The following is a 17,388-nucleotide window of genomic DNA, read 5'->3' as shown; positions in this document are numbered from 1 at the left end:
TTTTCTCATCACAACAGCCAACCAAGTAGCCATATTCTACATAAGCATAAGCAAACAAGGAGGCTCAGGTTCTCTCTGCCTAGGCCGAGATGCCTTGAAAATCTGGAATGTAGCTGTTCAGTTGACCACCACCCTTCATGCAACATACTTTTCAGGTCCAGAAACTTGGCAGACTCACTCAGTTTAAAAGTAAATTGATACAAGTGGATCCTAAACTCAAGCACAGTTCAAAGTATGGTTCAATCTATGAGAAACTCTGTCTGTAGACCTTTTTGTGTCTTTGGATAATAGCCAGTGTGCTCTGTTCTGCTTACTAAGACTCAGTACCCTCAGAATTGTGTCAGATGTTTTTGCCATTCCATGGGATCAGGCCTTTTCACCCATCCCTCTGATCCCCTGTGTGCTCCAAAACATTTGCATGAACAGTGCCCAGATAGTCCTCATTATTCCTCAATGACCTCAACAAATCTGGTTTCCACATCTTCTCAGTTTCTCAATAAACCAACCAATTCCATTGGGCTATTGCCTATCGCTGTTGGCTCAAAAGCACAGTCAAGTCCTGCATCCCAACCTCAGATCCCTGTCTCTAACAGCTTGGAGTTTGAGTGGGCCCCATAGATGCAAAACCAGTGAAAGAGTCAAGAAAACCAGCTACAAAGAGATTGTATCAGTTCAAAATGGTGTTGCTTCTTCATCTGGGTCCAATCCCACAATAAAGATCCTGTTACATGTCCCCCAACATCAGCCCTCTCTTCAGGTCTCAGAAACAGGACTCAATCTCATCTGTATGGCTGCATTTAGCAGCCATGTCCATTTATCACAACTTTATTCAGGGAAAATCTCTGGCTACTCATCCACCTCATTTGATTTTCAGAGGCCTCATCTCTACTATAATAAAAAGCACCTCCAACGTTCTGAAGCTGACTCCGTGGCTTCTCTGAAGTGAAGGGTTCGTAAGGTTCGTCAGTCTGTCACCATCTCGGCCCCGCCCTTGCACCTCTGATAGGTCTGCCGCCCTCAACATCACGTTTTGACGTCGAGGGCAGCGGACCTATCAGAGGCGCAAGGGCGGGGCTGAGAGAGATGGTGACAGACTGATGAACCTTACGAACCCTTCACTTCAGTGAAGCCATGGAGTCAGCTTCACAACGTTGCAGGTGCGTTTTATTACACTACACAGCTCCCTAATTTTGCACTTAAACATTGCAGGGTGGCTGGAGGGGAGGAAGAGGGAGGGCAACGACCCTGGAACTGGGAGGGGGGGACAGCCGCACCCTGAAACTGGGAGGGAGAGGGGGGGCAATGACCCTGGAACTGGGTGGGTGGCCCCTGAAACTTGGAGGGAGGGGCCCTGGTGCACACACTCATTCTCACATACACAGACCCTCGCACCCAGTCTCTCTCACTCTATCACACACTCACACATTCACTATCACACACACTCTGTAAAACACACTCCGAGGAAAACCTTGCTAGCGCCCGTTTCCTTTGTGTCAGAAATGGGCCTTTTTTCCTACTGTATATATAAAACCACCTTTATGAATTTCACCTTCAGCATGGGATTTGAACAATATCCTAGCCAAGCTCGTGGAACAACCATTTGAACCCTTAGGAGCTGCTTCATTGCAATACCTCAACTGGAAAAGATGTTTGGGTTTTTTTGTTGTTTTTTTTTGCAGCCTTTAATACAGCATGAGTGAATTACAGGCCCTGGTTCACTATCCACTCTACACCCAGTTCTTCAACAATAGAGTGCTCCTCTCTACTTAACCTACATACTTGTCTAAAATGGTGTCCAACTTCTATTTAAATCAAGCTATAATTGTGCCACCGATTTTATTATAGGCAGAATCTTCCTTACACACCCTAGATTGTACACATGTTCTGCTCCATTACCTCCACTAAACAAGAGTTATGGAAATCACTGCAACTGTTTATGATGTATAATCCTGAAAATCCTGGACAATCTGCTTCTCAACGATCTTTGTCTAACTGGGATAAAGGACTGTGTCACCCTTTGCTGTACACTTCAAGAACTCTATTCACCAGGGCATATTGGACCCTCACCCTCACTCTTCAGTAGCAAACTTCTGGTTAGCATCCGTTGAGGACACTTGCAAAGCTACAACATCACGAGGGCATCTATGTATACTGCATTACTGCCTGGATCGATTGTCTGCTCAAGACACAGCTTTTGGCCGAGCTATCCTTCACAACCTTTTTGCTTATTGAGTCACCTGCATATCCTCAAAATTGATTTTCTCTGCCCTTTCTCATTCCCAGGCCACCAAAATAAGAAAAAAAAAATGTAAAGTGGCCCTCAGCTTGGGACTCAGCTGAGAGTGTGCCTATATTCCCCCACAGTGTCAGTGGAGAAAGTGAAGTCTATGGAGAACCGCTGGTTACAGTTAAGCAACGGGAATGTAGCCACATTTAACCTCTCCCCATCCCCTCAAAAGAGAGAGAATTGGTGAGTAGAAAAGAAAGATATGAATTACTACTGCACATCTGCATAGATCAGTTCGCAAACCTGGTCCTGGGGACACCCCAGCCAGTCAGGTTTTCAGGATACTCACAATGAATATTCATGACAGAGATTTGCATGCACTGCCTCCACTATATGCAAATCTCTCATGAATATTCATTGTGGGTATCCTGAAAACCTGACTGGCTAGGGGTGCCTCCAGGACCAGGTTTGGGAACCACTGGTTTAGATATTGACTGAAGGGTGAAGAGGGGCTGCGAGGCAGTGCAAGAATCCCCCACGCGTGCTCCGAAGTCTGGGGGGTGGTGGTTTCCCAGACCTTTGTGAATGCAAGGAGAAATCCAGGCACTTGGGCTCCATCAGATGATGTCACCTCGGAAAGTGGCTGCATTCCTCTGTTGTCTACAGAGAACCCCAGTTAGAGGTAAGTAATTTCATTTTGCTGTTTGAATTGTGCAATGTGCCATCATTGCTGGTGCTTTGAAAGCAAGTAAAAAGTAATTTGTTTACAAAGGCTTTTCATAGGCTTCTTGTTGGGGACTGTGAGACAATTTGATTAATTTTAAAAGTTCTCAGTTTTTATATATATTAAGTCTGTGAAATGTTTTCTATTTGTTATGTGTCTGTTTAGTTTGTTTTGAGATATTATGGGGCTCATTTTGAAAGCAGACATACAAAGTACCATACTAACCTATGGTACTTTGTGTGTCTGAATACTTTCAAAATGAGCCCCCAAGAATGTTTCATTTGTAATCTGCCTTGAACTGTGAGATTGTATGGACTAGGATTTAAAAAAAAAAAAATATATATATATATAGTAACAGATGGCAGATAAAAACCAGCATTGTCCATTTAGTCTGCCCACAGGGTAGCTACAGTTTTATCTGCTGCTCTGTGCAGAACACATGGTTGACATCCTCCTTTCAGTTGTTTAAGATTTTATCTGCCTCTCTGTGCAGGTTACACCCTCCTTCATTTGTTTTGCTTCAATCCCATCCTCTTGCTAGATAGGGATCCTCTATGTTTATCCCACACATATTTTAATTCTGTCACTGTTTTTGTCCCAGCCACCTCCACCGGGAGGATATTCCAGGCATCCATCTACCACCCCTCTCTGTGAAAAAATGTTTCCTGATGTTGCTTTTAAGCTTACGTCCTTGCAGTTGAATTTCATGCCCTCTAGTTCTATAGCTTCCCCGTCTTTGAAAATATTTTTTTGCTCAATAATCCCTTTCAGGTATCTGATATGATGAGATGCCTGTCTCTTCTCTCCCATAAGATACAAATATTCAGGTCTTCAAGTCTCTTATACATCTTCTGGTGGAGACCTAATGTTTTCCTTCCTCTGAACTACTTCGTCTTTTTCTATCCTTAGCTAAAACTGAACCAAGTAGTTAAAGTGGGGCCTCATCAGTGACTCATAACGGGGGGGGGGGGGGGGGGGGGGGGGGGGCATTATCATCTCCTCCCTTCTGCTAGTTATCTTGGTGTAACCGGCCTCTGCCTTGTCATGCTGTTTTTGCCACTTTGAGATCCTCCAACACCATCACAAGAAGCATAATGCAACATTTCTAAATGTGCTCCAGCTGCTGCAGGTTGTGAAACTCTGGCCACTCCAACTCATGATTTCCCTCAAACTCTCCTACTTAGGCAGGAGAGAGAACTTTTCAGCTAGGAGCCCGATGCTAAAAACAAGTATGCTGATGCCAGAACCTTCGTGGGGCTTCCTAGCAGCCTTAAGGGGGTTATCCACACATCTGGATTGAGGCAGGGCTGCCAAGAGAGGAGGCAATAAATTTCCCCAGGCCTAACCTCCTGGGGGTAGGGGCTCGGGCGCGGTGCCAGCGAGCTTCTTTCTGCCTGCCTGATTCTGGGTCTGTCCTCTCCTGTGTGCCACCCAGACCTGGATGATTGCATTAGCGCGATATCGCATTAATGCAATCATCTGGGTCCAGACTCCCAGCACCCGGACGGACAGGAGCAGGAGAGGACAGACCATGGGAGCAAGCAGGCAGGAAGAGGCTTGAATGCGCCGGGCCCCCTCTTGGAGGCAGAAACAGAAAGGTAAGGGGGCAGGTGCAAGTGGAGGCAGTGATGGCGCATGGCAGTCCGATTCTGCCCCAGCCTGGCTGTCTCTTGGCCAATCTCAGAGGTGTCTGGGGTGCATCCATCTGCTCTGGCATTCCTAGAGACCTATGATCAAATTCCCGTGCTGTTCCGAACAGCACTGAAAAATTAACGCTGAAACAGTGCGGGGAATTAAAGCCCCAATGATCAAAACTAATAGCATGCAAATTTATGTGTGTTATCAGTTTTGATCATGGGAGTACTTCTGAGGGAGAATTGTGCCTTGGCATGCACCCAAGACACAGTTCTCCAGCAGAAGAGTTGTTTGACAGGTCTGGGCTGTCAAAAAAACAAAAAGCCCAGACCTGTCAAACAAATCACCAGTCACCTACACACCCCTGGACACAGAGCTGGAGGTGCCTCCACTGACATCTTTACCCCCCCACCCCCGTACCTGTAAGCTGGAGGAAGGAGTAGCACTCCCTCCTTCTGTGAGTGCAGCCTTTAAATGGTGACGCCCTGCCCGGTGCATCCTGGGATGCACTGGGCTGGGCTTCCCTATCTCGCCCAGCACATCCCAGGATGCACCAGGCAGGACGCTGCCATCTTGAAAGCGGCACTTGCAGGAGGAGGGATGCTTAGTTCTGTGCTTCAGTGGAAGGGGGCCGCTAGACCACCAGGTTAGGGGGCTTGTGTTTGCAGCCCACTGTGCTACCAGGGCTTTTATTTTGGGGTATGAGGGGGTGTTAGGGGAGATCTCTAGCCCCCCATGAACTTGTGTTGGGGGACTGGAGGTCCTCTGGACCCCCTGCCCTATGTTGCTGGCTTGGAGTGGGGGTTCGGAGGGGCACTAGGCCACCAGGGCCTTGCATTGCAAGGGGGTCCCACAGACCTCCAGCCCTTATGTTTGACAGGGTTGGGCTTTTGACAGCTCAGACCTGTCAAACAAGTGCGGGAGGATTGAGCTCAGGCACAGTCCTCCTGCACATTTACCCTATGATCAGAGATAATAGCGCTATTTTTAGAGCGCTGGTTGGAACAGCATGGGGCTTTTGATCATCTGCCCAATAATTATGAGCTGTAACTGGCCAAAGTTAGCTTGGTGAATGGAAGTTTTCAGATGAGATACATGGAGCAGAAAATGTCAGAAGCTGCTACCAAATCCTGCCCCCTTCTTTCAAACCTGAGGTGATGAGAGATTGAAAAGCCACTGTGCTGAGAGTTGCAGACAAAGATGTATATAATGGTGAGACTCCAGAGCTGTGACTCTCAGCTCCCACTGAACCACAGAACTAAGCATCAGAGGCTGTGCAATTAAAACACTAGAAAATCTTATCATGAAAAGACAGTGTGAAGGTCATAGCAATATGGTGAATGATGGCAGATCAAAACCAAAATGACATCATTGATTTGATCCACTTTGGGTAGGAATGCATACAAATTCCCATATGATACTAAACACCCCCTTCCCCTGCCCCCAGCATATTGGAATTGAAACACTACCTTTCAGTATTGTAAACTCCTCTATGCAAGTTGTTTTTCTCAATTTTATAGAATCATATGGCTGTTCTGGGTTTGAATGGCCACTCCAAGCTGTCTTGGAGCCTTGACACTAATTGTATCACTGTTTTGGGCTGTAACCCTCACTCTGTCCAGGTTATCCTGCTGCTTCATTTCTAAGCTCTTATCACCAGGGGTCCTCTATTTATCCCACACATTTTTTGAATTCCATGATGTGTCTGCCTCTATCATCTCCTCCTGAAGGGCATTCCAGGCATCCACCATCCTTTTCTGTAAAAAGTTATTTCTTGACCTTGCTCCAGCATTTCTCCCCTGACAGCTTTGTATCATGATCCCTAGCTCTATATCTTCCTTTGCACTGGAGTTTCTCCCCTTGTGAATTAAAAATACTTTTCAGCTATTTTACTGCTATGCAAAAGAATTTCAGAGTTCTGCATGTTTTTCTTAAAATAACAAAAAAAATCCCTTTAAAATATAGGAAAAATAATTACCAAAGAATGCAACTTTTTTGTTTTTGTACAGAATTTTCACAGAATCTTGTAAAAATACATTATAAGAGCTACCTTTTATAAATTATGTCAGACTTGGAGACAGATTTTTGGGTTCTCACATCAGCCTCTAGACCAGTGTTCCTTCTAAGGTGAGCGTGTGAGTGATCTTTTGTCCTGTACTGTTTAAGGCACTGCCTATCCCAACAGCTTTTTACTTTTTACAGATGGACCATACAGATAGTTCGGGGGGGGGGGGGGGGGGGGAGGGGGCTCCATCCCCCCCCCCCCCCACACACTTTTTTTGGCTGTTGAGCTATTTTCAGCGCTCACTCAAAAAAAAAATTGCACACAGCAAGTCGCTCCTTAGAGGGAACACTGCTCTAGATCAGTGGTTCTCAACCAGTGTGTCACACAAAGTTTGACAGACAGCAAGCTTGTGTTTTTTCTTTAACAGTTTGGGGAACACTGAGAAACAGAAAGTCAGGAACTTGTAAGGACAACATCTCCATAACTAGTCCTTACTTCTGCTACCAGTCCCAACTGGAAATGTTGCAGGCCTCTGGCCCACCCTGGTACTCATCACCATTACATCTGTTTTTCTCTTGCATCACTGTTACCACCACGAAATGATTGTTCAGCTGTGAATAGTAGCGTTCAGTGTGTCAGATATGTGAACATTGTCAGGTGTGTCACAACAGAAGGAAGGTTAAGAACCACTGCTCTAAACTGCAGGATTACTGGATGACCCTGCTGTTGTGGGGACCAGCTCCATATGTTTTACATTAGAAATGTGTAATTCCCATACCAAAGCATCATGGGATTTGTAGTCTTGCTTTTGTTGCACCAAGATAACAGCAGATCCCATAATGCTTTATGAATACGAATAATAAACAACTACTGGTGCTCTAGGTTGGCCTCCTTTTCCTAGGGGCTTATGAGGTGACCTGCATTAGGAAAGAACTGTAACTGCTAGGCCTGACTCTGCTGGGGTCTAATGATAAAGTGGGCCATTCCAAGCTGTCCTGCAGGTGGCATCAGTAAGCAAGTGCAGGACTCCTATGAAAAGCAGACATGCACAAAAACTGCAGAACTCCACATAATTTCTCACCAAATTTTGAAGCCCGCCAGAAATCTAGAAATAATCCCCTTCTCCTTTGGAAATTCACAGTGCTGCTTGCAGACAAGATATTGTCCATCCACCTATCCATCTCACTCTTGGAATCTAGCTAGGAGTCTAGAAAAAAAATGCTACTTTTAGAATCTTGCAGCTCTGCTTGTAGGAAGGATTCCAGAGATTATATCTGGAACCCAAGTCTGGGTTGCATTAGGCACAGTGCAGAAAGCCAGTGGAAGATCATTCCTTATTGACAGGCATCTAGGAAGAATGTGCACCCTCTCCTGTTCCTGGCAGTCATTGTCACAGCTGAGCCTAGTCTCAGGGCTTTTCTTCCCCCGCATTACTGCTGTAGCATAATTTACACTCTTTGCTATCTTTATGGTTTCCCTGCTTTTGAAATGGTGGTTGTTAGAACTGTTTTTAGAGATGCAAACCTCTCTCATGAATATTCATTGTGGGTATCCTGAAAACCTGACTGGCTGGGGTGCCTCCAGGACCAGGTTTGGGAACCACTGCCTTATGACATTTCATTTTCCATCATCAATAGGTGTTAAATATCTAATAATTTTAAAATCATCTTTTACTTTATATGTTAGTGAGCACAAAGGATCTTAGAGGTTTAACTGTCTACTTAAGTTTTAGGAAACAACTAATCTCCCACTGTCCCTCTATAGTACCACCTCCTTTAAGCAGTTCAGAGTTGAACTTTACATGGTTATTTTTGCAGGCTTTCGGAGTACCAGTTGCCTAAGGTGTGTCTCTTATATTTTTATGGTGTTTGCCCTGTCTCAACATGCTGTCTTTCCCCACCTATTGTTTATGGCTTAACTATGTGTGAACGTTTGCACTTTCCTATCAGAAAATATAGTTATTTTCCTTTTCTGTTTTTATGCTGTATTATGTACACCGCTTAGTCCTGCAAAGTCCGTTAAAGTGGTATAGCGAGCATGAATACCCTATAAAAATGTGGCTATTCAAACAACATCTTAGTTAAAACACTTGCATTGTATTCTATTTTATTAGGCTCCTTGGTATTTTAATGTTACGGTATTGTAATTCTCTAGGCTATTGCCAGTTCTCTTTCTTGAGTCTTTGTGATCTGTGTTGAACTTACAAGGTAGACGCTGAATATAAGAGGAGTGGCCTAGTGGTTAGAGCACTGGTCTTGTAATCCAGAGGTGGCTGGTCCAAATCCCGCTGCTGCTCCTTGTGATCTTGTCAAGTCACTTAATCCTCCGTTGCCTCAGGTACAAATTTAGATTGTGAGCCCTCCTGGGACAGAGAAATATCCAGAGTACCTGAATGTAACTCACCTTGAGCTACTACTGAAAAAGGTGTGAGCAAAATCTATATAAATAAGTACATAATATAATATAAGCAGCTTTCCAGACTGAAGGAGCAATACCAGTCTCTGGGCTTGTGGTGATCAGAAATGGAGAAATTAGGATAGTGTTGAAACATTTGACAAAACAAGAAAAGTGGGGGGAGAAATCTTGATATGCAGTAGTTGCCTTCATTGTTTTTAGTAACTGCAAGGGGAGAAGAAAGATTTCAAAGATTATAGAGAGATTTTTCTCTTTGTGGCAACAGGAGCCTTCTTGTAGCATCTTCCTCCCTATAGGTGGCAAAGCAGAGTTTTCAACGGAGGTGAGTACTGGAGCTTTCAGGCGGTGAGAGCTCAAGGGTATTTTCTTATTGGAGCATCTGGTTAAAGAGGATGAGACCTTTTGTATTTTTCAGGATCTGCGACAGTGTTGCGGTCTTGGCCCGTCTGATACTTTTGCCTAACTCCAACTTTCTCATTATTTGTCTTCTTTGTCTAAACCCCATTTGGCATTGAGCTTTGGTGTTCGCCTTCGGGAGTTTCTGGAAGCAGACGCCTTGGGACAGGTCTTGATTTCACGGTTTCATAAGGAACTTGTTAAAACGCTCCCCGGTCTTAGATTTCGGTGAGGTTGCTGGACGGTGGGAGCAAGATCTGGGTGGGCCTGTAAGGGTTGATATTTTATTGGCAGCTGTTTGCGGGATTCCTCAGCTGGTCCATAGTGCGGTGTTGCAGGAAACTCATTTTTGGACTCTGTGTAGAGCCTATTTTTCTCAAAAGCAGGCTTTCCTTGTACGCAGAGTGGATACCACCAACTGCATAAAATATAACCTGGCACAGAATTCCTTTTTTCATGGTCTGTGGCAATGTCAGCCGATTAAGGCGTTTTGGGCTGCTATTTTCTCTTTTCTCCAATCTGTTTTGACTAGTCTTGTCTGTGTCACCCTGGAGGGGGCTCTATTTAGCTCGGTCAAGACTCTGGGTGGGAGATCACTTGGGAAAAAGGTTTTTGTGAGTAAGTCCTGTATTCTAGGAAAGTGCATTCTCGACCACTGGTTGCAGTCCTCTCCACTGTCCATCTGGTATTGGAGAAACAGGCTACATGAACTTGTTATGGGAATCTCGAGGGGTCCATTTTCCCCCAAGCGACAAAAGAGGTTTCTTGACGTATGGGGAGCATATCTCCAACGGCTATCTCCTAGAGCTCATAGCCAAGTTTTAAATAAGTTTTCCATGATTTTATAAGTGTTTCCTGTGCTTTGTGGCAATATCAGTAATACATAAATGTACATTCCTCCCAAAATCTACATTTCTATTTTTCTACATTGCAGGATATCCACCAGTACTCACAATTTGCTGAACTGTACATCTCTGGAAGCCAAATGCCAGTTGAAAAAAGTGTGTTTTCAGCATAGTATGGAAAAGTGTGTATGATTTTTCCAATCAAATAGAAGTGAGTTCCACAAAGCCGGAGAGAGAAAATAAAAGGCTGAGGTGTGTGTGGATTCCCATCTATCAATTGCAGGAGAAGGTAAAACCAGTCTGTTGTCCCTGAGGGATCGGAAAGTAGGTGCTGGAGTATAGGAAATAGTTAGAGCTGCCAGGTAGGAGGGAGTTAAAGTAAATAAAGCCTTATGTGTCAGAATTAACACCTTAAATGTAATTCTATATTCTACTGGAAGCCAATCTAAAATGTTAAAATAGAGGGGAGGCCCTGTTGTATCTAGATGCCCAACAGATAATGCGAGCTGCTGTATTGTGAAGTATCTGTAATCTTTTAAATTTTGCTTTAGTGATACCAGCATAGGCAACATTGCAGTAATCATAACAGAGGATGTGAGACCAACCACCCTCCTTGGAAACCAACATACGAAAGACAAGACATTTCTTTAGGATAACGAGTTTTATTGGAAATATTTTGGCTGCAGCTTAGCCTGTTGGCGAAAACTTGACATACCCAAGCTATGCATAAGTAGAACAATCACAAGTGACCTCCTGCCATGCCAGCTGGAAGGCCAACACAGACAATTAACCTTTAAGTCCGCCATGCCAGCTGGAGCAAGGTACAGGCCTAGACCTCTAGTCATGCAGAGAAAGCATAGACCTAACGTTGACTGCTGGATGAACGTTAAGGTCTACTTCAAAGGACCTCCTTTGAAGCTGCCATTCGCCTCTGAAGAGCAGGAAGAGACCTTCTCCATGAAGGATCCCCCCTTTAAATTCCACCCATGAGACTCCTCCCCCGCCCAGGGGCAGGAAAGATCTGATAGGCAGATCCTTCCCGCCACTGAAGAGGTTGAAGAGCGCCTTCCACAGGTGACCCCCAACTGCCCAGCATTCCCAGCACCCTTACGACCCGGTGTGGGTGCTTGCAGACTTTGCCGGAAGTCCATAATCGCTGCCCAGCCCAGCGTCAGGGTGTTGCTCACACCCCTGTTATGGGCGAACTCCAGACAAGCTGGTCGCCCTTTGCCTTTAACGTGTGCTGATAAAGGCATCAAGAATCTCTTTGCTGTTTACCATATGCCTTTACCAGCACAAGTTAAAGGCATATGGAAACAGCAAAGAGATTCTTGATGAATCGTATTTCTTACAGATCTTAGCTGGTGTAAAAAAAAATGTCTTCACAATAAGGAAATCACAGAATCAATAGTGATCCCCAGATACTTAAATGAGGTTACAATTTGTCTATTGAAAAGAGTAGGAATCAAGGGTGGTGGTGGTAGTAAACCCATCTTGTCGGGTTTAGAACAAGACAGTGCACCTGAAGCCATCTTGCAATTTCAAACAGGCAGTCCTATATTCTGTGACTTGGATCATTCTTGTAGTGTCACAATGGAAAAAAAATCTATAGTAAGAGGGAAGTGGTCAGTGAAAAATTCTGTTGTAAGTTGTGGAAATCCCTATGGACTCTGCTACAGGTGCCTGGATGTTTGGTAACCAAGTGCACTTTTAGACAAGACCTTATTAAGGAGTGATCTGGGAAATTACAGACTGGTAAGCCTGACTTCAGTGCCGGGCAAAATAGTGGAAACTAGGGCTGTACATTGATTAAAATTTTTAATTACATGACTAATCGCTTCACCCCCCCCCCCCCCTTACATTGCCTCCTGTGCAATGCAATCTATAGCTAGCAGATGTAAATTTTGTAAACCGACATATTTCTATTACTTATCTTAGCTGTCTTGTGAATTTATCTTTCTAATCATCTCTTTCCCTGTCCCTGGTTCTGCTTCCCTGTGCGCCCAGCACAGTTCCGTGTTCTGACCTCTGTTTCCAGGGGCCTCCTTTATATTCACTATTTCTTTTTTGTTTTCTCCTCCTTCACTTCCTGCCCTAGATCCATATCTCACATTCAACTTTCTTCCTACTTCACCTTGTTTCCATCTCCTTCTGTCTCCTTTCCCTTCCTCTTCCTGGGCACCATCTGCTCTCATCTCTCTCCCCTTCCCCTCCATGGGCACCATTTCATACATAAACCCCATTTGAGACAGGATGGTTTGGGCCAGTTCTCTGCCCCCCTCCTCCACCCTCTAACATATTTTTCTCTCTGGCCCATCCCGCCTCCTCTGACATCAGGTAAAAGGGAAAGCTTTGGACCAGGTAGCATAAGTGCAATGCTGCTGCTGGTGAGGAACAACACAAGACCACCTTTAAGGCAGACTGGTGTGGGGGAGGGGGGGAGGGGTCATGTTGAATCACAGATGGGGGAAAGATGTTGAATTGCATTGAAGAAGGGTTAGAAGTGGAAGACAACAGAAGAGATATTTGAAGGAGACACTATAACTTGATTAGTTTTTTTTAAGTGCAATAAAAAATTTTAAATGCAATTAATGAGTAAATGCATTAATCGCAGAGTTAACTGCAATTAAAGTGCAGCCCCAGTAGAAACTAGAATAAAATTACAGAACACGTAGATAAACATGGATTAATGGGACAGGGTCTGAATGGATTCAGCCAAGAGAAGTCTTGCCTCACCAATTTGCTTCATTTTGTTGAAGGCATGAATTAATATATGGATAAAGGTGATTTTCATTCCAAAAATACTAGGACTAGGAGGCACGCAATGAAGCTACAAGGTAGTAAATTTAAAATGAATCGGAGAAAATATTTCTTCATGCAATGTGTAATTAAACTCTGGAATTCATTGCCAGAGAATGTGGTAAAAGCATTTAGTTTAGTGGGGGTTTAAGAAAGATTTGGATAGCTTTCTAAAAGAAAAGTCCATAAGACGTTATTAAAATGGACATGGGAAAATCCAATGTTTATTTCTGGGATCAGCAGCATAAAATGTACTGTTTTGGGATCTTGCCAGGTACTTGTGACCTGGATTGGCCACTGTTGGAAACAGGATACTGGGCTTGATGGACCTTCGGTCTATCCCAGTATGGTAACACTTATGTACTTATGAGGATAGGCTTAAATGGCCATTTCTCTCAATGGAGGGTGACTAGTGAAGTGCCACAGGGCTGTGTACTGGGACTAATGATATTTAACATACTTATAAATGATCTGGAAATTGGAATGACAAGTGAGGTGATTAAATTTACAGATGACACAAAACTATTCAAGGCTGTTAAAAACACATGTGAAAAATTGCAGGAAGACCTTAGGAAAGTGGAGGACTGGGCATCCAAATGGCAGTTTAAATTTAATGTACACAAATGCAAAGTGATGCACATTGGGAAGAATAATCCAAATCATAGTTACCTGATGCTAGGGTCCACATTGGGGGCCAGCAACCAAGAAAAAGATCTGGGTTTTGTTGTAGATAATATGCTGAAATCTTCTGCCCAGTGTGCAGTGGCAACCAAGAAAGCAAACAGGATGCTAGGAATTATTAAGAAAGGGATGGTAAATAAGACCAAGAATACTATAATGTCTCTGTGCCGCTCCCTGGTGTGACCTGACCTTGAGTACTATGTTCAGTTCTGGTCGCAGTATCTCAAAAAAGATATAGCAGAATTAGAAAAGGTTCAAAGAAGAGTGAGCAAAATGATAAAGGGGATGGAAGTCCTCTCATATTTAGAAAGGCTAAAGAGGTTAGGCCTCTTCAGCTTGGAACAGAGATGGCTGAGGGGAGATATGATTGAGATCTATAAAATCCTCAGTGGTGAAGAATGAGTAGAAGTGAATCGATTTTTTTTTTTTTACTCTTTCAAAAAGTACAAAGACTAGGGGACAAATACATTTAAAACAAATAGGAAGAAATATTTTTTTCACTTAACAAATAGTTAAGCTATGGAACTCATTGCCGGAGGATTTGGTAACAGTGGTTAGCGTATCTGGATTTTAAAAGATTTGGACGTTCCTTGAGGAAACGTCCATAGTCTGCTATTGAGACAGACATGGGGGAAGCCACTGCTTGCCGTGGGATTGGTAGCATGAAATTTTGCTACTAGTTTGGGTTTCTGCCAGGTACTTGTGACCTGGATTGTCTACTGTTGGAAACAGGATACTGGGCTAGATGGACCATTGGTCTCACCCAGTATGGCTACTCTTATAAAACAGAGCAAGAGCAGATCTGCAAGTCTAAGGTGTGTGAGGTAGAGGAAAGAATAGCATCAGGCACCTGTCCTGCAGAGTGAGTAGGAAAGGTAGGAAACTGGGGGGTCCTTTTACAAAGGCACGCTAGCATTTTTAGCATGCGCTAAATGCTAGAGACACCCATAGGAATATATGGGTGTCTCTATGTTTTAGTGCGCACTAAAACTCTAGCAGGCTTTTGTAAAGACCCCCTGGGTGAGGTGGAAGTCTGCTCTAAAGGGGGCAAAAAGATAATCATAATTAACATTAAGATTCCCTAGTATAATGAGACTGCTAGAGCTAAGGCGATTTGATTAATGACAAGTACATAAGTACATAAGTACATAAGTAGTGCCATACTGGGAAAGACCAAAGGTCCATCTAGCCCAGCATCCTGTCACCGACAGTGGCCAATCCAGGTCAAGGGCACCTGGCACGCTCCCCAAACGTAAAAACATTCTAGACAAGTTATACCTAAAAATGCGGAATTTTTCCAAGTCCATTTAATAGCGGTCTATGGACTTGTCCTTTAGGAATCTATCTAACCCCTTTTTAAACTCCGTCAAGCTAACCGCCCGTACCACGTTCTCCGGCAACGAATTCCAGAGCCTAATTACACATTGGGTGAAGAAAAATTTTCTCCGATTCGTTTTAAATTTACCACACTGTAGCTTCAACTCATGCCCTCTAGTCCTAGTATTTTTGGATAGCGTGAACAGTCGCTTCACATCCACCCGATCCATTCCACTCATTATTTTATACACTTCTATCATATCTCCCCTCAGCCGTCTCTTCTCCAAGCTGAAAAGCCTTCTCAGCCTCTCTTCGTAGGAAAGTCGTCCCATCCCCACTATCATTTTCGTCGCCCTTCGCTGTACCTTTTCCAATTCTACTATATCTTTTTTGAGATACGGAGACCAGTACTGAACACAATACTCCAGGTGCGGTCGCACCATGGAGCGATACAACGGCATTATAACATCCGCACACCTGGACTCCATACCCTTCCTAATAACACCCAACATTCTATTCGCTTTCCTAGCCGCAGCAGCACACTGAGCAGAAGGTTTCAGCGTATCATCGACGACGACACCCAGATCCCTTTCTTGATCCGTAACTCCTAACGCGGAACCTTGCAAGACGTAGCTATAATTCGGGTTCCTCTTACCCACATGCATCACTTTGCACTTGTCAACATTGAACTTCATCTGCCACTTGCACGCCCATTCTCCCAGTCTCGCAAGGTCCTCCTGTAATCGTTCATATTCCTCCTGCGACTTGACGACCCTGAATAATTTTGTGTCATCGGCGAATTTAATTACCTCACTAGTTATTCCCATCTCTAGGTCATTTATAAATACATTAAAAAGCAACGGACCCAGCACAGACCCCTGCGGGACCCCACTAACTACCCTCCTCCACTGAGAATACTGGCCACGCAATCCTACTCTCTGCTTCCTATCTTTCAACCAGTTCTTAATCCATAATAATACCCTACCTCCGATTCCATGACTCTGCCGTTTCAACCCACTGATAAATTTTAGATGTTTATTAGTGAACCTTGACTTTTAAATCGGGTCAGGAGTTCTTTAAAAAATGCTGCTTCACATGTTGTATTGAATTGTATTTGGGAGATGTGATGAGGCAACACAAGAACGGAAAGCCTGTGATAAATCTCCCCCTCAATCTCTCTTTTCATAGTGCAGGTTGGGTAGACTACAAGATAATAGCTTATTATTCCCATTTTGTGTCTATGGGGAAAACTACTTTACATGAATGCCTGTGCGTGACTTAGGAGGACCTAGTTAAAAAAAAATAGAAGTTTAATAGAAGTTTGTTATAAAACTCTGAGGTCAAAATCCAGTACAGCACAGTCCTGAGCACACGCTGGCATCTGTTTTAGCTGCTGCATGTAACTGAACTGTTACTATGTGGAAAGAGAGCTGCCTTATTTTGTAATTAAAAGGAAATGTTAATGTTTAATTTCCTAGCAAATATTTCCATGTAGTTGGTAGTGTGTGATGGAAAATTCTATTCTTGGCCCAGTCAGCCCTGCTGGATATAGTTTCCTCTCTTAGGACAGGAGTACCAGCTTTCTCCATTAAAGCTGCATTTATGGCATTCTGTGCAGCAATAGCAAATTGCAGAATTCTGATACTAAGATGAATTATGATTTATGGTAGATTACACCCATAAATTGTTTCCAAATGGATTACATCATCTTAAAAATAATTTAACAATTTAAAATAAAACCAATAAATGTAATGAAGTATAAATATAACTAACTTTAAAAGAAACTTACATAAAATATGCAAGTATATTAAAAAGTTAACCCCTTAATGCATGATTGTTGCTAACAGTGGAGGAGTGGCCTAGTGGTTAGGGTGGTGGACTTTGGTCCTGGGGAACTGAGGAACTGAGTTCGATTCCCTGCCCAGGCAAGTCACTTAACCCTCCATTGCCTGCCACATTGAGCCTGCCATGAGTGGGAAAAAGTGCGGGGTACAAAAAAAAAAAAAAAATATATATATATATATATAACTATCCTAACAGTATGACCCTCCATAAATTGAAATAAAACAAATACATAGACAGGTAAGTCTTAAATAGTCGGAGGCATGCTATGAAGACATTGACCTAGGGCTGCCAATGCCCCCTGAATTGAGATTAGAAATCCTGATGGTGAAACAGGTGTCACTGGGAGCTCAGAGCTGTGTCTGCTGCTAGGGAAAGAAAAAAACTGAGAGTTCTCACAGAATTTTATATACTTCTGCTCCTGAAACCCAGCTCCTGTTTACCTTCTGTATAAGAAACAGACACTTGCCTCAATAGTGTGCTACCTATCCTACCTTGCCAT

The sequence above is a fragment of the Microcaecilia unicolor genome, chromosome 11, assembly GCF_901765095.1.
Source record: "Microcaecilia unicolor chromosome 11, aMicUni1.1, whole genome shotgun sequence".
Classification (NCBI taxonomy): domain Eukaryota; kingdom Metazoa; phylum Chordata; class Amphibia; order Gymnophiona; family Siphonopidae; genus Microcaecilia; species Microcaecilia unicolor.
This window is presented reverse-complemented; position numbering follows the sequence as displayed.